The 16,350-nt window shown below is 32.8% G+C and overlaps 1 protein-coding gene across 1 annotated transcript in view; it reads right to left on the bottom strand.

Moving 5' to 3' along the window:
* Pcdh15 (protocadherin related 15) overlaps positions 1-16,344 on the bottom strand; it is a 1,628,869-nt gene extending 1,612,525 nt beyond the window's left edge. Inside the window, exon 1 of the mRNA XM_048807407.1 lies at positions 15,982-16,344. The gene's annotated coding sequence lies outside the window, so the exon portion shown is untranslated. The remainder of the gene's footprint in view (positions 1-15,981) is intronic.
* Positions 16,345-16,350: the final 6 nt, after the last annotated feature.

The raw sequence follows: 16,350 nt of genomic DNA, 5'->3' as shown, positions 1-16,350 counted from the left end.
ACAATGCTCGCTGAAGACTCAATTATGCCCCCAGAGTCAAACTTGCATGCCATCAAAATGTCTAATGATCTGTTTATGAGGTAACAACAACCCACATACTAAATAGTTTGCCAGAACTCTGTCACTGAGACATCCAAATGGATCATTCAGATGGTTGTCAAATACACGTAAATTCAATAAGAAATTTTAGCTAAAAGGAGCAAAATTATACCTAAACACATCATGCAAGTTACAAAAGAGAGGATAATAAAACACATATTTGCAGAATCATAGAATGTCAGTGTAGGAAGGATTATTTGAAATTATTTAAATGAGGTTTTCACATTTTTTTAAACTTGAAATTGAGATCAAGGTTACACAGCTAATACAAGACAGCTGCCTCACAATATTGGATCTGAGCAATGTTCTCTTAGGTATGATCTGAATGGCATTTATGATGCAAACAAACACAAAAAAATGGGATTGTGTCAAACTTAAAATCTCTGGTCAGCAAAGAAAACAATGGGGTGAACAGACAACTCACAAACTAGAAGAAAATATTTGCAAAGTTAAAGGATTAATATCCAAAGTGTACAAGGAACTCTACCAACTCAACAAGAAAACAAATACCTTAATCCTAATAAAAAAAAAAATGGACAAAGAACCTGAGTAGAAATTTATCAAAAGAAAAATATGAATGGCCAACAAGTATATGAAAAAAATGTTCAGTGTCATGAATTACCTAAGAAATGCTAAATAAAACCATAATATTACTGCACACATGGTAAAATAGCTATTATCAAAAAGATGAAAGATAAGTGTTGGAAAGGATGTGGAGAAAATTGAACGTATTTACACTGTTGATGGGAATGTAAATCAGTACGGTCATTTTGGGAAATATGATTCTAATTTAAAGTATAATTTACACTGCCTCAAAACTAAATAAATAAATAAATAAAATTATCATATGATCCAGCAATTCCACTGTGGGGTATATACATCCAAAGGATCAGAAAACAATATGTTGTAGAAATATATGTACCCTTGCACTTACTGCTGTAGTGTTCATAATAGCCAGGTATAGAGGCAACCTAAGTACACATCAATGAATACATGAATAATGAAAATGTGGTATATATACACAAAAGTGGATTATTCAGCCTTAAAAGGTAAAATTCTACCATTTGTGACAATATAAATTAATCTATAGGATATTTTGATAAGTGAAATAAGCCAGGCATGGGAATAAAAATCCTGCTGTACTTAAAATTAAAAAAAAAAAAAAAAAACAGAAGTAGAAAGTAAAATGGTGACTAGCAGTGGCTTGGTAGGGAGCAGTAATGGAGAGGGGAAACATATTAATCAAAGGGTACAAAATTCAGTTTCAAAGGAAGAATATGTGTTAGAGATTTATTGTATAACTTGAGACTGCAGATCATAATTATGCATTTTAAATTTCAAAATTGCTGAAAGAGTAGATTTTTCAACGAAGTAATAATATGTATGTAAGAATCAGTTAATTAGCCTGATTTAATTATTTGACAATATATACATGTATCAAAACAAGCATATTGTACCAAATATATAGAATTATCATTTGTCAATTAAAAAATTTTTAAAAGTCAGAGTGGAGTTTCAAATCTGATTTTCTGAATCCAGATTTTTTAAGTTTCATTCTATTCTGACAAAGTGTTTGTTAAAATTTAAAATTAAGCATGAAAAGTCTAAAAGAATACATCGTATTTTTTAGGCTATTGTGAATGAAATTGATTTCCTGATTTCTTTCTCAGAAGTTTCATTGTTGGTATATAGGAAACGTGTTGATTTTTGTATTTGATTTTATAACCTACCACCTTCTCAAATTTGTTTTTTAGTTCTCACAGTAGTTTGGTGGAGATTTTCGGGTCTTCTATGTAAAGGCTCACATAGTCTGCAAACTGATAATTTGACTTTTTCCTTTCCTATTTTTCTCTCTTTAATTTCCTTCTCTTGTCTAATTGCTCTGATTAGAATTTCTAGCACTATATTAAGTAAGAATGGTCAGAGTAGACATCCTTGTCTTGTCTTGTTCTAGATTTTAAAAGAATGCTTTGTTTTCTCCCCATTTACTATAAGGTCAGCTCTAGGTTTTTCATATATAGTCTTTATGATGTTGAGAAAGGTTACTTCTCTCCCTAGTTTCTTCAATTCTTTTTATTATAATGAATGGGGTGCTGAATCTTGTCAGAGGCCTTCTCTGTATCTATTGAGATGAATAAGAGTTTTTTGTCCTTGATTCTATTTATGTAATGAATTACAAGTATCGATTTGCATATATTAAACCATCTCTGGAATAAAACCAAATTGGTTGTGGTGTACAACATTCTTAATGTGTTGTTGAACTCATTTTGCTAATATTTTATTAAGTACTTTTGCATCTAAGTTCATAAGGGATAGTTTTATTTCCTTGATGTGTCCTAATTTAGTTTGGGTATGATACTGGTTTCATAGAATGAATTTCGAAGTGTTCCATTCATCTCTATTTCATGTAATAATTTGAAAAGTATTGGTGGTAGTTCTTCTTTAACAATTTGGTAGAGGTTAGCTGAGGACCCATGAGGTCCTGAGCTTTTTGTTGTTTAAATGTTTTTTTTGTTTGTTTTTTTGTTTGTTTGTTTTTTGGGGTGTGTGTGTGTGTGTGTGTAACTGCTTCTGTCTCATTATGAGTTACAAAATACCTTGGAATAAATCTAACCAAGGAGGTGAAAGACCTGAACAAGTAAACCTATAGAACTCTGAAGAAAGAAATTAAAGAGGACCTCAGAAGATGGAAAGACCTTCCATGTTCATGGACGTCTGGACAGAATTAATATTGTTAAAATGTTCATACTCCCAAAAGCAATATACAGTCTCAATGCAATTTCCATAAAAGTACCAATGACACATTTCACAGAACTAAAAAAACAAAACAAAACAAAACAAAAAAAAAAACAGTCCTATATTCATTTGGAATGAATAACCAAACAATTCTAGGCAAAAAGCTATTGGGGGCATCACAATACCTGACTTCAAGTTATGCCACAGAGCTATAGTAACAAAAACTGCATGTTACTGGCATAAAAACAGACACATAGACCCCAGTATAAAATAGAAGATATAGAGACAAACCCACACATCTAAAAGTCATCTGATCCTTGACAAAGATGCCAAAAACATAAACAGGAGAAGAAACAGCCTTTTTTAAATAAATGATTCTGGGAAAACTTATTATCCATATGTAGAAGAATGAAACTAGACCCTTATCTCTCACCATGCACAGAATTTAACTCAAAATAGACCCAAAACTTAGGAATTAGACCAGAAATTATGGAACTCCTAGAAGAAAATGTGTGTGAAAAACTCCAGTATGTAGGCTCAGGCAATAAATTTCTCAATAGGAAACCTAAAACTCAGGAAATAATGTCAAGAATTAAAAAATGAAATGGCATCACATTAAAAAAGCTTCTGTATAGAAAAGGAAACAATTAGAAATTTAAACATAGAATCTACAGAATGGAAGAAAATCTTTGCTACTCATTCTTCTGACAGTAGATTAACATCTAGACTGAATAAAAAACTAAAAATAAGTAAACCAAAAAAATCAAACAATCCAATTGATAAATGGAAAAATGAATTAAACAGACACTTTTCAAAAGAAGAAATACAAATGAATAACACATAAATGAAAAAAAATGTTCAACATAATTAACAATTAAGAAAATGCAAATCAAAACTACACTGAGATTTTATTTCACACCAGTCAGAATGCCAGTCATCAAGAATACAAATAATAACAAATATTGGACAGGATGTAGAGTAAAAACAATACTTTTATACTCTTGGGAGGATTGTAAATAAACACAGTCACTACGGAAATCAGCATGGAGATTCCTCAAAAGACTAGAAATGGAGCCACCATGTGACTGAACTATACCCCTCCTCAGTATTTATCTTGAGAATTAAAGTCCTCATACTACAGTGATAAATGCATACCAATGTTTATAGCAGCATGATTCACAATAGCTAAATTTTGGAACCAGCCTAGGTGTCAATCAGCAGATGAATGAATAAAGAAAATGTGATATATATATACATATATATGTGTATATATATACATGCATACACACACACACACACACACACACAATGGAGTTTTATTCAGCTATAAAGAGAAATTATATCATGTCATTTGCAGGAAAATGGATGAAACTACAGACCATTATGTTAAGTGAAATAACTCAAACTCAGGTCAAGGACAGTGTGCCTTCTCTCATATGCGGAGGCTAGAGTAGAAAAAGGAAAACAAAGGTGGGAACAGATCTCCTAAAAGTCAAAGAGAGATCAGTATAGGAAAGGAACCAAGGGATGGGAGGTGGGGAGGGACTGAAGAATAACTGGTAAGTAATATTAGCCAAATTTATTGTTATATCATGTGCATGTACTAATGTGCAACAACAAATACCATCATTATGTACAACTATAATGCACTAATAATATGTGAAAAAATAATACATTAAAAACAATAATATAACCTAATATATTTTAGTCAGATATATAAGACACTATTCAAAACAGAAAACCAGATATTAAAAAAAACCTTATATCTTCAATAATTGTGAACTTCCATGGCTAATCTATAAGCTTCAAAATATAGTGTTTGGTTTGGGTTCATAGAATTTTTCTTCCTTCTCTTCTACAAATTCTTATCCACACTGCTCAAAGCAGAAAAGATATACATCATGCATAGGACAAATGTTGAAAAGAAGCTTCAATTGCTAAATATATTTCCACTCCCTTATAAATGGCATGTAAACAATGCATGTTATGTATTGCTAATCCAATAAGAAAGGGAATTTAAAAAATAAAGAAAAGTAAATGTAAAGGTTTTTTTGTTTAAATTTTGAAATGCCAAATGTATATCAGTGAACAGACAGGAAGTACATAATAAATTCAATTTCTGAGCAGACATTACTTAAAATAGGGATGTTCACTTTCCTCAACTCATCTCTAAAATAGAGACCAGCAGACAGAAATCCATTCTTTTTAGAGACTGTAATGAATTCCGACATATTCATTAATTTTACAGCAGCTCTTTCAGATTCACAGTAAAACATAAAAAGGTCTATCTTATTGGAAAGAACACCAAGTAGCTACCAAGACACTTGGTGTGAAAGAGTTTGTTCTACAGTTTAAATGCATGGGTGATTAAGCAACTCCTAAAATATTTTTTTGTTAGACATTTTTATTCTAATAGTATCTTCTATAACAAAAATAATCTAGAGGACAATAATTCAAAGTACACTTTCCTCTGAAGGTGATTTCCAAATAAAATTTCAACCCAATTTTAAACAGCATGTTACTATTATTTGAAATAGAAAGACTACTATTTTTACTGATGTTAAAACTTTGCCGAGAATTTTTTTTAGAGTAAGGTGGTTTCAGTTTGTATATAATAATCCTCAAACCTTAGGTTTTTAAACAAACCAATATGCTTGATTTATTTCTAAAAACCTTCCTAGAGGAATTCCATACTTCTTGCAGAATCAGACTTTAAAAATAAGTAGTATGTTAGTCAGACTAATATGTCAGTATAATAACCAAGGTTATCTTAGTTTGATGATGTCATTGTTCCCTGTAACATCACCAGACAAAAATACACAAGATGTCATTTACAAATAATAGTAAATTGTGCCTTTCAAAATAACTTGAAATAATTTTCCATTTTTAGGAAGCACTGAACATTAATTTGGAGCTGTATTTTTACATTATAAAATTTAAAACATTATAATATATTACATTATAGAACATTAAACTATTCATTAAATGATCATTAGATAATTGGTTAATTATTTTCAAATTGATTAAAAATCACAACCTTCTAAATATTTTACAATATAATTAGCTCACATTAAATGCAAAACAAAACTTTAAAATAGTGAATATTCAAATGATTATATAGTGGTAAAACTTTGTATGCAAATAAAGGCAGAAAGTACAATGGGAAACATTAATAGATTTGACATAACTATTTTAACAATAGAAGCACGTATTCAAATAAACTATCAAAAGTTGAATGCAAAATGCTAAATTATAAAAATAGAAGTAAATAATGAATCTATTACTCACTGGAAAAACTGCAAAATGACATGAAATCATTTTAGAAATAAAGATGCATTAATGAAAAATTGTCAAACATTAAAGATCAATCTCATCCTTAAAAACCACACAATGAAAAATAGCAATAAGATTGGAAAATATAACTGTGAGAGAAAATAGCTTCCTTTCTACCCGTATAATTTAGGCCAATAATTTTCTGCCAATTTATCATAAGAAATTTATCATAAGAGAGTAATTGAGGATATCCACAAAGATATATAAAAATATTTCTGGAAGAATTATTTATAATATTACCAAAGTGAAGCCAGAAACAGCAGTATTGAGATTAAAGTGAGGTCACTGATAACAATTATAGTATGGCATCAGCACACTGTATCTAACTGAAACCACATTTGCTCTGTTGCAGCTGATCAATACCATGCAGAAAGCTGAAAGAAAAAAAACCCAAAATTTAGATTTCAAGATAAAGATCTTCAAATTACAAGTACTGACAGAAAAATCAACCTTCATAAAATGAAAGCACAGTAGCAGAACACATCAGGAAATCTAATTCAGTCTGATACCAGATTGTAACATTAGAGATACTAATGAAGCTTACATCATATGTATAGAACCACTGAGAGCCAAAGAGATATTGGCATAAAAATGTCTCTAGTAAATTTATAAATTACAAAAATCATTTGTTTCATTTAAATAAGAAGGAGCTAGACAAAGAATTACAGGCAACTAAAAACTAACTGGGATACTTTTCAGTGTTAGAGATAACATTTTTTTCCTTATTTTTAGTTTTCATCACTGTTATGTATTATGATGTGTTTTAGTCAGCTATTTCACTGCTGTGACTAAAAGGACCCAACCAGCAGTATTATACAGGAAGAAAAATTTATTTGAGGGTTCATGGTTTCAGAGATCTTAGTCCATAGAAAGCTGGTTCCATTCCTTGGGGCTCAAGGTGAGGCTGAACATCACAGTGGGGGAGTGTGGCAGAGGGAAGCAGCTCACATCACAGTGATCAGAAGGCAGGAAGAGACTCCGCTGGCCAGAGACAAATATATACCCGAAGGGATGCCCAAATTCCCACCCCTTCCAGCTACACCCTACCAGTTCAGTTACCAGTTAATCCCTATCAGGGGATTAAATCACTGATCGGGTTAAGACTCTTAAACCAATCATTTCTCCTCTGAAACTTCTTGCACTCACACGTGAGCTTTTGGGGGACACCTCACATCCAAACCATAACATGCTGAAATTAGGGGAAAATTGTACTAAGAAATCAGGTATGTAGCTGGGTATGGTAGCATATGATTGTATTTCCAGTGGATAGAGAAGCTAAGGCAAGAGCATCACAGGTTTAAAACCAGCTTCCGCAACTTGGTGAGGCCCTGAGCAACTCAGTGAAACCCATCTCAAAATAAAAAATTAAGAGGGCTGGGTATGTGGCTCAGTGGTTAAGTGCTCCTAATTTCAATTCCTGACGTGCGCGCACACACACACACACACCCCCACACACACAAAAAAAAAATAGCAGTAATGTTGTAACAAAACTAAAAACTAAAATCTCAGCTACCAGTCTGTTGATGGTAGCAAGGAAATTATCAGATCCTGGGAAGACAAAGAAACTTAATTTTGCGTGTCAACGCATGTCCAGATCTTTGATAAAACATAAAAGTTAATTAAAATGTAGACCAAGCCTTAACAATTCCTGAGCAGACAAAGTCAGTTAGTCATCTTAAGTGACCTCAACCTTGCTTAATTTACCAACATAAGCAAAATTTAACTTTAGCTATTTGTGTAAAGGCCTATATTAAAGAAAAACAGAATTTAACCTCAATCATTCAGAAACAACCAAGAAACTTTCGTAAGTGGGGACTTTGCAATGGAGAAGACCAAATAGGGCAACTGAAAAATTGTAATCAGACATTTTCTTCCTTTTACTTCCAGGTTTGTAGTAGAAGAGCCTACTGCTATAATTCCTCATTGGAGCTTGTTAACTACTTCTGGTTTGAGTTGCACAATTCTTGAATCAGCCTTGGAGATGAACTGCATATCTGGCTTTCTGGGTATATGACTTGCAGATTGCACATCCTCAGAAATCCAGCCTCCATAATTGCATGAGTCAATTCCCATAATAAATTGTGTCATAAATCAATATATACCCTATCAGTTATTTCTCTGGAGATCCCTGACTGATACAGTGAGGTATTTCAAGAAAGAAATGAGCTTGGAAATAAATTACTAATTTGCAAACCAGAATGAAATGGAATATATTCCCCAAAGATCACTGTCTCTGATGTATCTCCTATTCTTTCTCTTTCCAAGTATTGGTATTTATTATAATTTTCCTGACCCTGTTGCGCATTATACATTGAAAGTGTAGTGACTTAACACTACAGAATACTCACATTAATAACACGTCTCTAATAAGAGGGTATAATCTTCACTACAATTACTGCAAACAATAAAAGACTTAAATAATATGCAGTATGCTCATGAAAGAGAAACAATGTGTTCACATTTTTGCTGTTGAAAATCTACACAAAAGCAGATGACTAATCCAGTAGATCAATGAGTACCAGCAGAATTTTATCTTCAAACATTAACACTGGCTTGGAACCTGATATCTGACGTAGTAGATGATTCCCTAGCAGGAGGTCCGCTGCGTTTATATTCTCTAACAATTAGGGCACACATATCCAGAGGAACCGTATTGATTCTATATTGTTGTAGAGTGAAATCACCTAATAAGTTCTCCAGTGCTCTTTCTTTTAATTTCTATCCTCCTAATTACCTGTCTGATAATGATCATTTAAATTGGAAGAACTCCTTTAGTTCAGCGTGGCAATGGATAAGACAATTTGGCTACTATTCTAAGTCTAAAGCCTTAACCTCCCAGACAAATCTCTCTTTTGTACTAATCAGGTTTTTTTTTTTTTTTGACTTTAGCAAGGTCAATCCAAACTGTGATTATTATGACTGATGGTATTTACTTTAAATACCATCAAGAATGATTAATAAATATAAAGTACTTTAAGTAATAACTTGCATAAAGTAACTAATATATGGTTATTTATTATTTTATATCTACATGTAAAGCATTACATTAGTATTTAAAATTTCTGAAGTGTGTTTTTGGTTATCTTTAATGTAGTTTTCCAGAATAACAATACTGAATGTAGGAATAAAACATAGTATTTATTTTAAATATTGGCAAGTCCAATTTGTAATCATTTAAAACTCATTACAGGGAGTTTTTTGTACAACTTTTTCTTTATTAATTAATCAAATTTTTTTTCTAGAGAAATTAGTCTTTTCCTCCATGACTGAACCTAAAATGCTTTTGTTTTTGATTTTTTCCTAACTGGAAGATGGATAGGGGTATTGCTCTCTTGCTCAAACTCTCCCTATTTTTAATAACCAATATTCCCTATTCTAAGTATGTGCCCACAGTGGGAAATGCAGACTCATTCTGCTTTTTCACCCAATTTAATCTGTTAATTTTAGATGCTTAAAATGGGTTTGCAATTCCTCAATACACCACAAAAATCATCAGCATGCCATGGCCTAGATGAATTGTAATTCTCCGTTGCAAAGCATCCCAAGAGCTAAGTATTAGTAGAGTATAAATATATTTCAGAATGTAAATAACTGGGGGGATATTGGGAATTGTGGGTATTTTTTACATATTATTTTAGGTTTTCGTGCAAGTGTTTCATGTGCGTTTTTATAGGGTCATAACTTTTATAGTTGACTACAAAAATGCTAGTAAGAATATAAACTTACAAAAGTTTAAACTACATGCTGTTTTCTTTTTAGGGAATACATATTTCAGAAAACTAAAGAGAGAAATCGAAATACCCAGTTATTATGATGTCACATTTTAGTTATTATTACATTCACTTATTACAATTTTCAGAATTTTTACAAAGAAAATATTAATTATTCTGAGTGTCAAATTTGAATGTTTACACCCAACAAATATACCATTGCATTTTTAATAAGTAAGTATAATGTGTAAGAGAAAAGAATATAAGAAATGAAAACACAGAGTATCAAGTTTTCATGTTTGTTGAAAAAAATCACAGATAATATGTGTTAGCACTGTTATAATAATCTATACAGTATTATTTTTTGAATTGTATTAAACTATTAGAACTCAACAGCTATAACTCTTTAAAATTAAGCTATATAAAATAAAATGAAAGTAATGATATCAGCTCATCTTATATACTATATACATCTTTGCAGCTAAAGACACTTGAATAAGTTTTAACTCCTGTTCACCATTTATAAACCCATTTAAAAGAACATAAAATGTTATGCAGATAAGAATTTAATACATAATGCATTAGTAAAAATTGTTCTGAATATATACATATATTGTATTAACATTACAAAGCTATTTTTAAAATAGCAATCAGATTCTGTTGATTTATCCAGTGATTAAATCACAACTTCATTGAACTCAATTATTTTCTATTCTTCTTAGCATACTGAAATCTATAAATAATAATTTGAACAGTATTTGGTTTATTGTTTTAGGAAAGAAAATAATAAGATCTATGATATCATTATGAGTCTTTAACTTATGCCTATTCATTAGTTGTGCTTTCAAAATATTCCTATGGAAGAATTTTGAGTAAAGCACACATAATGGAATAATTTATTATTCAGCAATGTCAGTCCTCGGTGGCAATGGGGAAAGAAATTTGGAATGAAAAGGGGTAGAAATTTAGAAGAAATTTAGAAATTTAGAAGAAAAATCTTAATATATATGCATGCACACATACATTTTAAATACATATCATATATATAATTTTCTTACTTGATATATCATATATATATATTATTTTCTTACTTGAGTTATATATAAAAATGAGAACATTTTAAACGTAAAGCCTCTTCTTTATATCAGTCATAGATCAAAATATCAAGTCAAAACCAATAGATATACTTCCTTTTTCTTCTATGCTTCATTCCTGAAAGAAATTTAGTGCCAAAGAGGTGAGGATTTAAGTGGTTGGTTCACAAACAACAAATGTAAGAATGGCAGAAAACACCTAAAGTTACGTAAGTCATTTCTAATGTTTGAATCATCTTAAAAACATGAGCCAACATGTCTTTTTCACTGTATTTTATGGAGTTGCATGAGAGGGTCCAGAAGCATCTATGCGTAAGAGTATATTTTTCATAAATTTTAAGGCATTTTATTTAAATTATATGATTAGCCAATTGCAGATATTTTGCTAAAAATTAAACAAGGAGACGTACTTCTTAGAAGACAACTATATTATAGTTTTAAGAATTAAAGAAAATAATCACTTTTCATCATAAACAAAACTTTTAAGTTTGTATCAAATAAATAATTTTTCTAATTGGCAGAAGAACCACCTTGGGAAAGAGATGGGCATAAACATCCTCCCCAAAACTCTCAAAGAAAATACAGATATTATGATTTTGTCTCTCTTTGGGGTTTATTCTTTTTACTACAGAACTCTCTTCCAGTCTGCATCTACTGAAAAAACCTGGCCAAATGCCAAGCCAAAAAAGGATGAGTATCTATCATTTGGGTCATCTTTATAATGTCTTTCTAGTCCCTGGATTTCACCTCCTGTTCCCTGGAGTTTTTACTGTTAATGTCTTCTTCTCTTTGTTTAAATCTGATTTGTCTCCTGTTTATACCGAAACACTTTGGGTAAACTTTGGCACTTTAGACATGAGCTATCAAACCAGTAGATTTCATTCAGGTTGACAAATTGACCTTACACAGAAGTGGCTGTGTTTTGTGATGTGGGTTGTAATAGTTTTTGTCTAAGGACCTGAAAACCTTTCTAAGAAAGGTGTTAAAATTTGTCCTTTTCTAGTGGTCCTCTTTCAAAATGCAAAGCAATACCCCATTAAAGAACCCATTAGATCCCTGACTGTAAGTGTGAATGGATTTTTCTTTTGTCAGGTAGCATGGATGTATTCAATGTAAACACACATTCAGATAGTGCATGAGAAACCATTCTGATTTTATGAATTTAGGACAAAATGAGAAAACATACAACATTGTAATGAAAAAAATATATTTCTGATGTATGTTAAAACATTTAGAAATTCATATCTTCTTTAAATATGATGTGATTTATATCAGAACACAGGAAAGAGAGAGAGGGAAGAAAAGATAGGAGTCACTGATATGAAGTCTTCTTGGACAGAAATTGAGGAATTATATTTTTAAAGGAAGTCCTCATCAATAATGGGCAATGAAGACTTTTAATGGATATCTATTGTTTTGTTTTTTTAATTGAGGGATACTGTGAGAAAAACTATCATTAGAGAAAACTCCATGTTTCCATTGGTATAGTTGTAACTAAATATGGTTTAAATGGCAGAATTATTCAAAATATTATGCATCCCAATAGCACCACCATGTGGCCTACTCTTTCACCCCTGGGGGAGAGGGGCTATGTGATAGAAAAAGGAATTTCTAAAACTCCAAAACAAAATTCTGTATACTTTTTGTATATTTAGAAATGAATGGTGTTTGCCATCAGTGGTGTCATTAATTTAAAAAAGAAAAACCTTTTAAACTACTGCAAAAATCTTGGATGCTATGGTATTATATTTCAAACTCCTTATATCAATCATAACATATATGATTTGTTGTTAATATGAAGCAAAATCATACCTCTCTTTGACTTAGATTACTTTGCTGAGATTTAGTTTTGTAATTTCTTGCACAGGTCTCCAAATTCTTAAGAGTGCCACCAACCAAAATCTGAAGAGATTACTAGAAGTTCAACAAACAAATAAAACTCAAAAATAACCTTGTAATTTACCTTAATCTGTGTTGTTACTATTGAAGACATTTTCCATTAAAGCATGCAAGTTGCCTTTTTAAAAAAATTAACATACACATAGTTTAAAATAAAAGACAAATAACAATTTGATAGAACATAAGGTGGCCTGGGGAAAGCCAGTTGATTAAAATGTTTTGTTTTGCTTGTAGAAAATACAGTATCTCTTTACCCTACTCAAATGTGATGCTGAACAGTTATTGTATAAACTTTTTTAAAACTCAAAATACTTACAACTGAAAAACATGTTCTGTCCAAATAGCATTGCATAAGAAAATAGTCTTAAAGAAATAAATGAGAACTCTGATACCACAGTGCCAATGACTACCACAAGGATTGAAAACCATGGTAATATGACCAACTTCCCTTGCCTGGGAAAAGTAGAAGAAATGATGAATTTCACAGAGCTGTCACTTTCAAAAAAGACCAAAGACATGACCAATCTCACCATTGGGTTTACAATTTCATCAATTAATTCCCTCACTTTTATATTACCTTTGGGAAGTTTTATAAATGAAAATTAAGATGTTCACTAGAAAAAAATCAGTTGTAGGGTTTTTTCAGGTTTATTTTCTCTTTCTATACTTTCATGGAAGCTACCTGAACTGTTTTGCATAATGAAGAAAAAAGATAAATATGTAAGTATGTGAAATAGAAAGGTGAACATATAAAAACTGTTATTCCTCTAGTGAGAAAGTAATCATCACAATATTTACTTCAAGTTACCACCTAACCAAACCCATCACTACATTGATTTCTTTCGTTTTCAACCTAAGACCTCAACAATGGTAAAGCCTTTCCATCACCTCAGTACTATCACTGTCATCCAATTTTAACCTCAAATAGCCACCATCCAGGGTTGCAAATATACAAATGATAGATCAATAGATTAGTATTTGAGAATAGTCATCACCTAACAGGTCAGACATGACAATATAATGGCATTGACAAAGAAAAAAATAGAAAAATTTAAGATGATAACAAATACTAGGCAAAGTTTTCAGATGAACATGCTACTATGACACATTCCCTCTCTGAAGCAAGTTCATTAACACCAAGCCTATAATTTTCACAGGATGAGTCTTGAAGTAGAAGAATTGGAATCAGCCATGGTGCTAAATATATAGTTAGTTAACTGGACCCTCCTGAACCAGTTTCTCTGTATTGGGGATTACAAACTGCAATTGTAATCTGTCCTCAGGCATTAAATTTTGAGAAAAACTATTCTATACCCTGACTACATAGTTTGTTTGAAAGTCAATAACTGCAAATGAGATTTGTTTATTTTCTTGGGATTCTCAAGTCTTTTTGAAGCATTTACCAAGCAAAGAATCTGCCCTTTGAGATAAACCTGCTCATGCAGATCTAAGATAAGGCTGATTTCTGCTAAAGGTAATACAGAAACCTCTACATTTTTTTGTTGTTTTATTTCATTTTTCCTCCCCTTCTATTGTAACCTAATTCTAAGTACTACAGTTCCTATTCCTAAGTATGACTGCCTGTCACTTCAGTTGTATTCAGTGGGGCCCTAATCCTCTCAGGTGCCCCACACATCTGGCTCAGTAGGGAGCCTGGGCATACATGGTTTCTACCCAACAGCTCCTCAAAGTACATGTCAAAGTGTTATTTCAATTCAGAGTAACCCTAATTCTGAGCTGCCCTGTGGGGAAAAACACATGAGTAAAAAGGCCTATTGCAGAGAGATTTAGGGCCAAATTGGAAGCTACAAGTGCACAGGAGTTAAGAGAAAAAAGTGAGGGTGGGGTAGTTCCATATTCTGGTACTTCCAATATATGTGAAGGTCCTTTGTAGAGGAAAGATGGTGTTGTTTAATGGGGTCAGATATTGGTCCCTGAGCGAATCCTGAAATCTATAGCATAAGAGTGTGAGGAAGTGGATAAATCCACCCCACATTATTTTATTCCCACAAATGAGAGTGGAAATGAAATGTAACAGCAGTCTCTCTATGGAGCCAAATACTGCAAGCTCAGAATACTAACTGGTTCATTTATTTCACTGATTACCATATGTAGCTATGAAATCCCAAGCACTATTTTTCAATAAACCACCCTGTTAAAGTTAACTTGCCTCTGTTTTCCTCAGTACCTTCATATCCTTGATACCCAAGTTTTACCAAGTTTTAATATTGATTTTTAAAATTTCCCCACAGTTAAAAAAAAGTTTGCCAAAATTCAATGGTTGTTTCTATCATTTCATGTAATCCTTATTATTAGCTAAAATGCAAGAGTAGGAATCAATTACACATTCTATTTACCACATACCATATACAAACTCTTACTTGCTGAATTGCATTAAAAAATATTTAGTTCAGTCTTACCCCAAAATTGTTTCTCAACTAAAAAGGGTCATATATTTAAATAAAAACTTCAGGCAAGTATGGAAAAAGCAAATACTTCATTGTCACTGAACACTGTAAAAAGCCTTCCTTTCTACAGTCACAGTAGTTAATGGGGCGGAGAGGGGGGTGGAGAAGTAACTACAATGTCCTTGATATTATACTTTACTTTAAAGTAGAAGGACAAGATTCCCCTCCCGTTCAAATATAATGGAACAAGCCAAGTCTCCATTGACTCCATTTGGACATTGAGAAAACTTGCATGGGGAAAACTTTTGGATGAAAATGAAGATTTCTGAGCTGTTATTGCAGCTGTATATGACACTGACATTTATTTCCCATAATTCTTGCCCACGGGAAACATCCTTTAAGAAACTGAATACAATCAACTTGGACATTTTCAAATTCTGTAAGGCATCAACTTCCCTAGGAAACTCACATTCCCCCAACACCACGACTATATACGGAAGAAGCCAGGCATTCAGGAGGTGAGTGGTGGAGGTAATCCACCTTGCTGGTGCAGTGGATTTGGTTATTCCTGAGCCTGAATCCAAAAAGGGTGGGGGTGAGAAGGAAAATGAGGGTGAGAAGACAGTCTTGTCTCCATGAAACCAGACACCGTTTTGGAATCTGGGCTCAGCAGGAGAATCAGGATCCCACCCCCTTGCCTACCTCCAGGCTCCAGTAAGCAACGGCTGGCGTCCTCCACTTCGCTCCTTCCGCAGCAGCGGACGCACAGATCCCAAGCAGCCAGGAGGTTAGGTCCCGCAGAGCGCTCCTGCCAAGCGCTTCGCTCTCGACTAGTTACCAATTGAGAAAAAGGGACAGAGTCGCACAACCAGGATGGTGTTTAAAATCCAGTGTGCAGGCACCAGCGTCCCGGAAGGTTCTGGTTCTTTTGCTTGGCAAAGGGTCACCCAGGGAGTCCCCGGCAGCAGCTTCTTCCCTTCCGCTGCTTCTGACCGCGCCAATCTCCGCTGCCGCTGCCACACTGCGCGCCCCGCTATCTACTCACCGCCCAGCTAGAAGGCCAGGCAGAGA

The sequence above is a fragment of the Marmota marmota genome, unplaced genomic scaffold, assembly GCF_001458135.2.
Source record: "Marmota marmota marmota unplaced genomic scaffold, marMar, whole genome shotgun sequence".
In the NCBI taxonomy this organism is placed as follows: domain Eukaryota; kingdom Metazoa; phylum Chordata; class Mammalia; order Rodentia; family Sciuridae; genus Marmota; species Marmota marmota.
The sequence above is the reverse complement of the archived record's forward strand: the minus strand, read 5'-3'. Positions and strand labels throughout refer to the sequence as shown.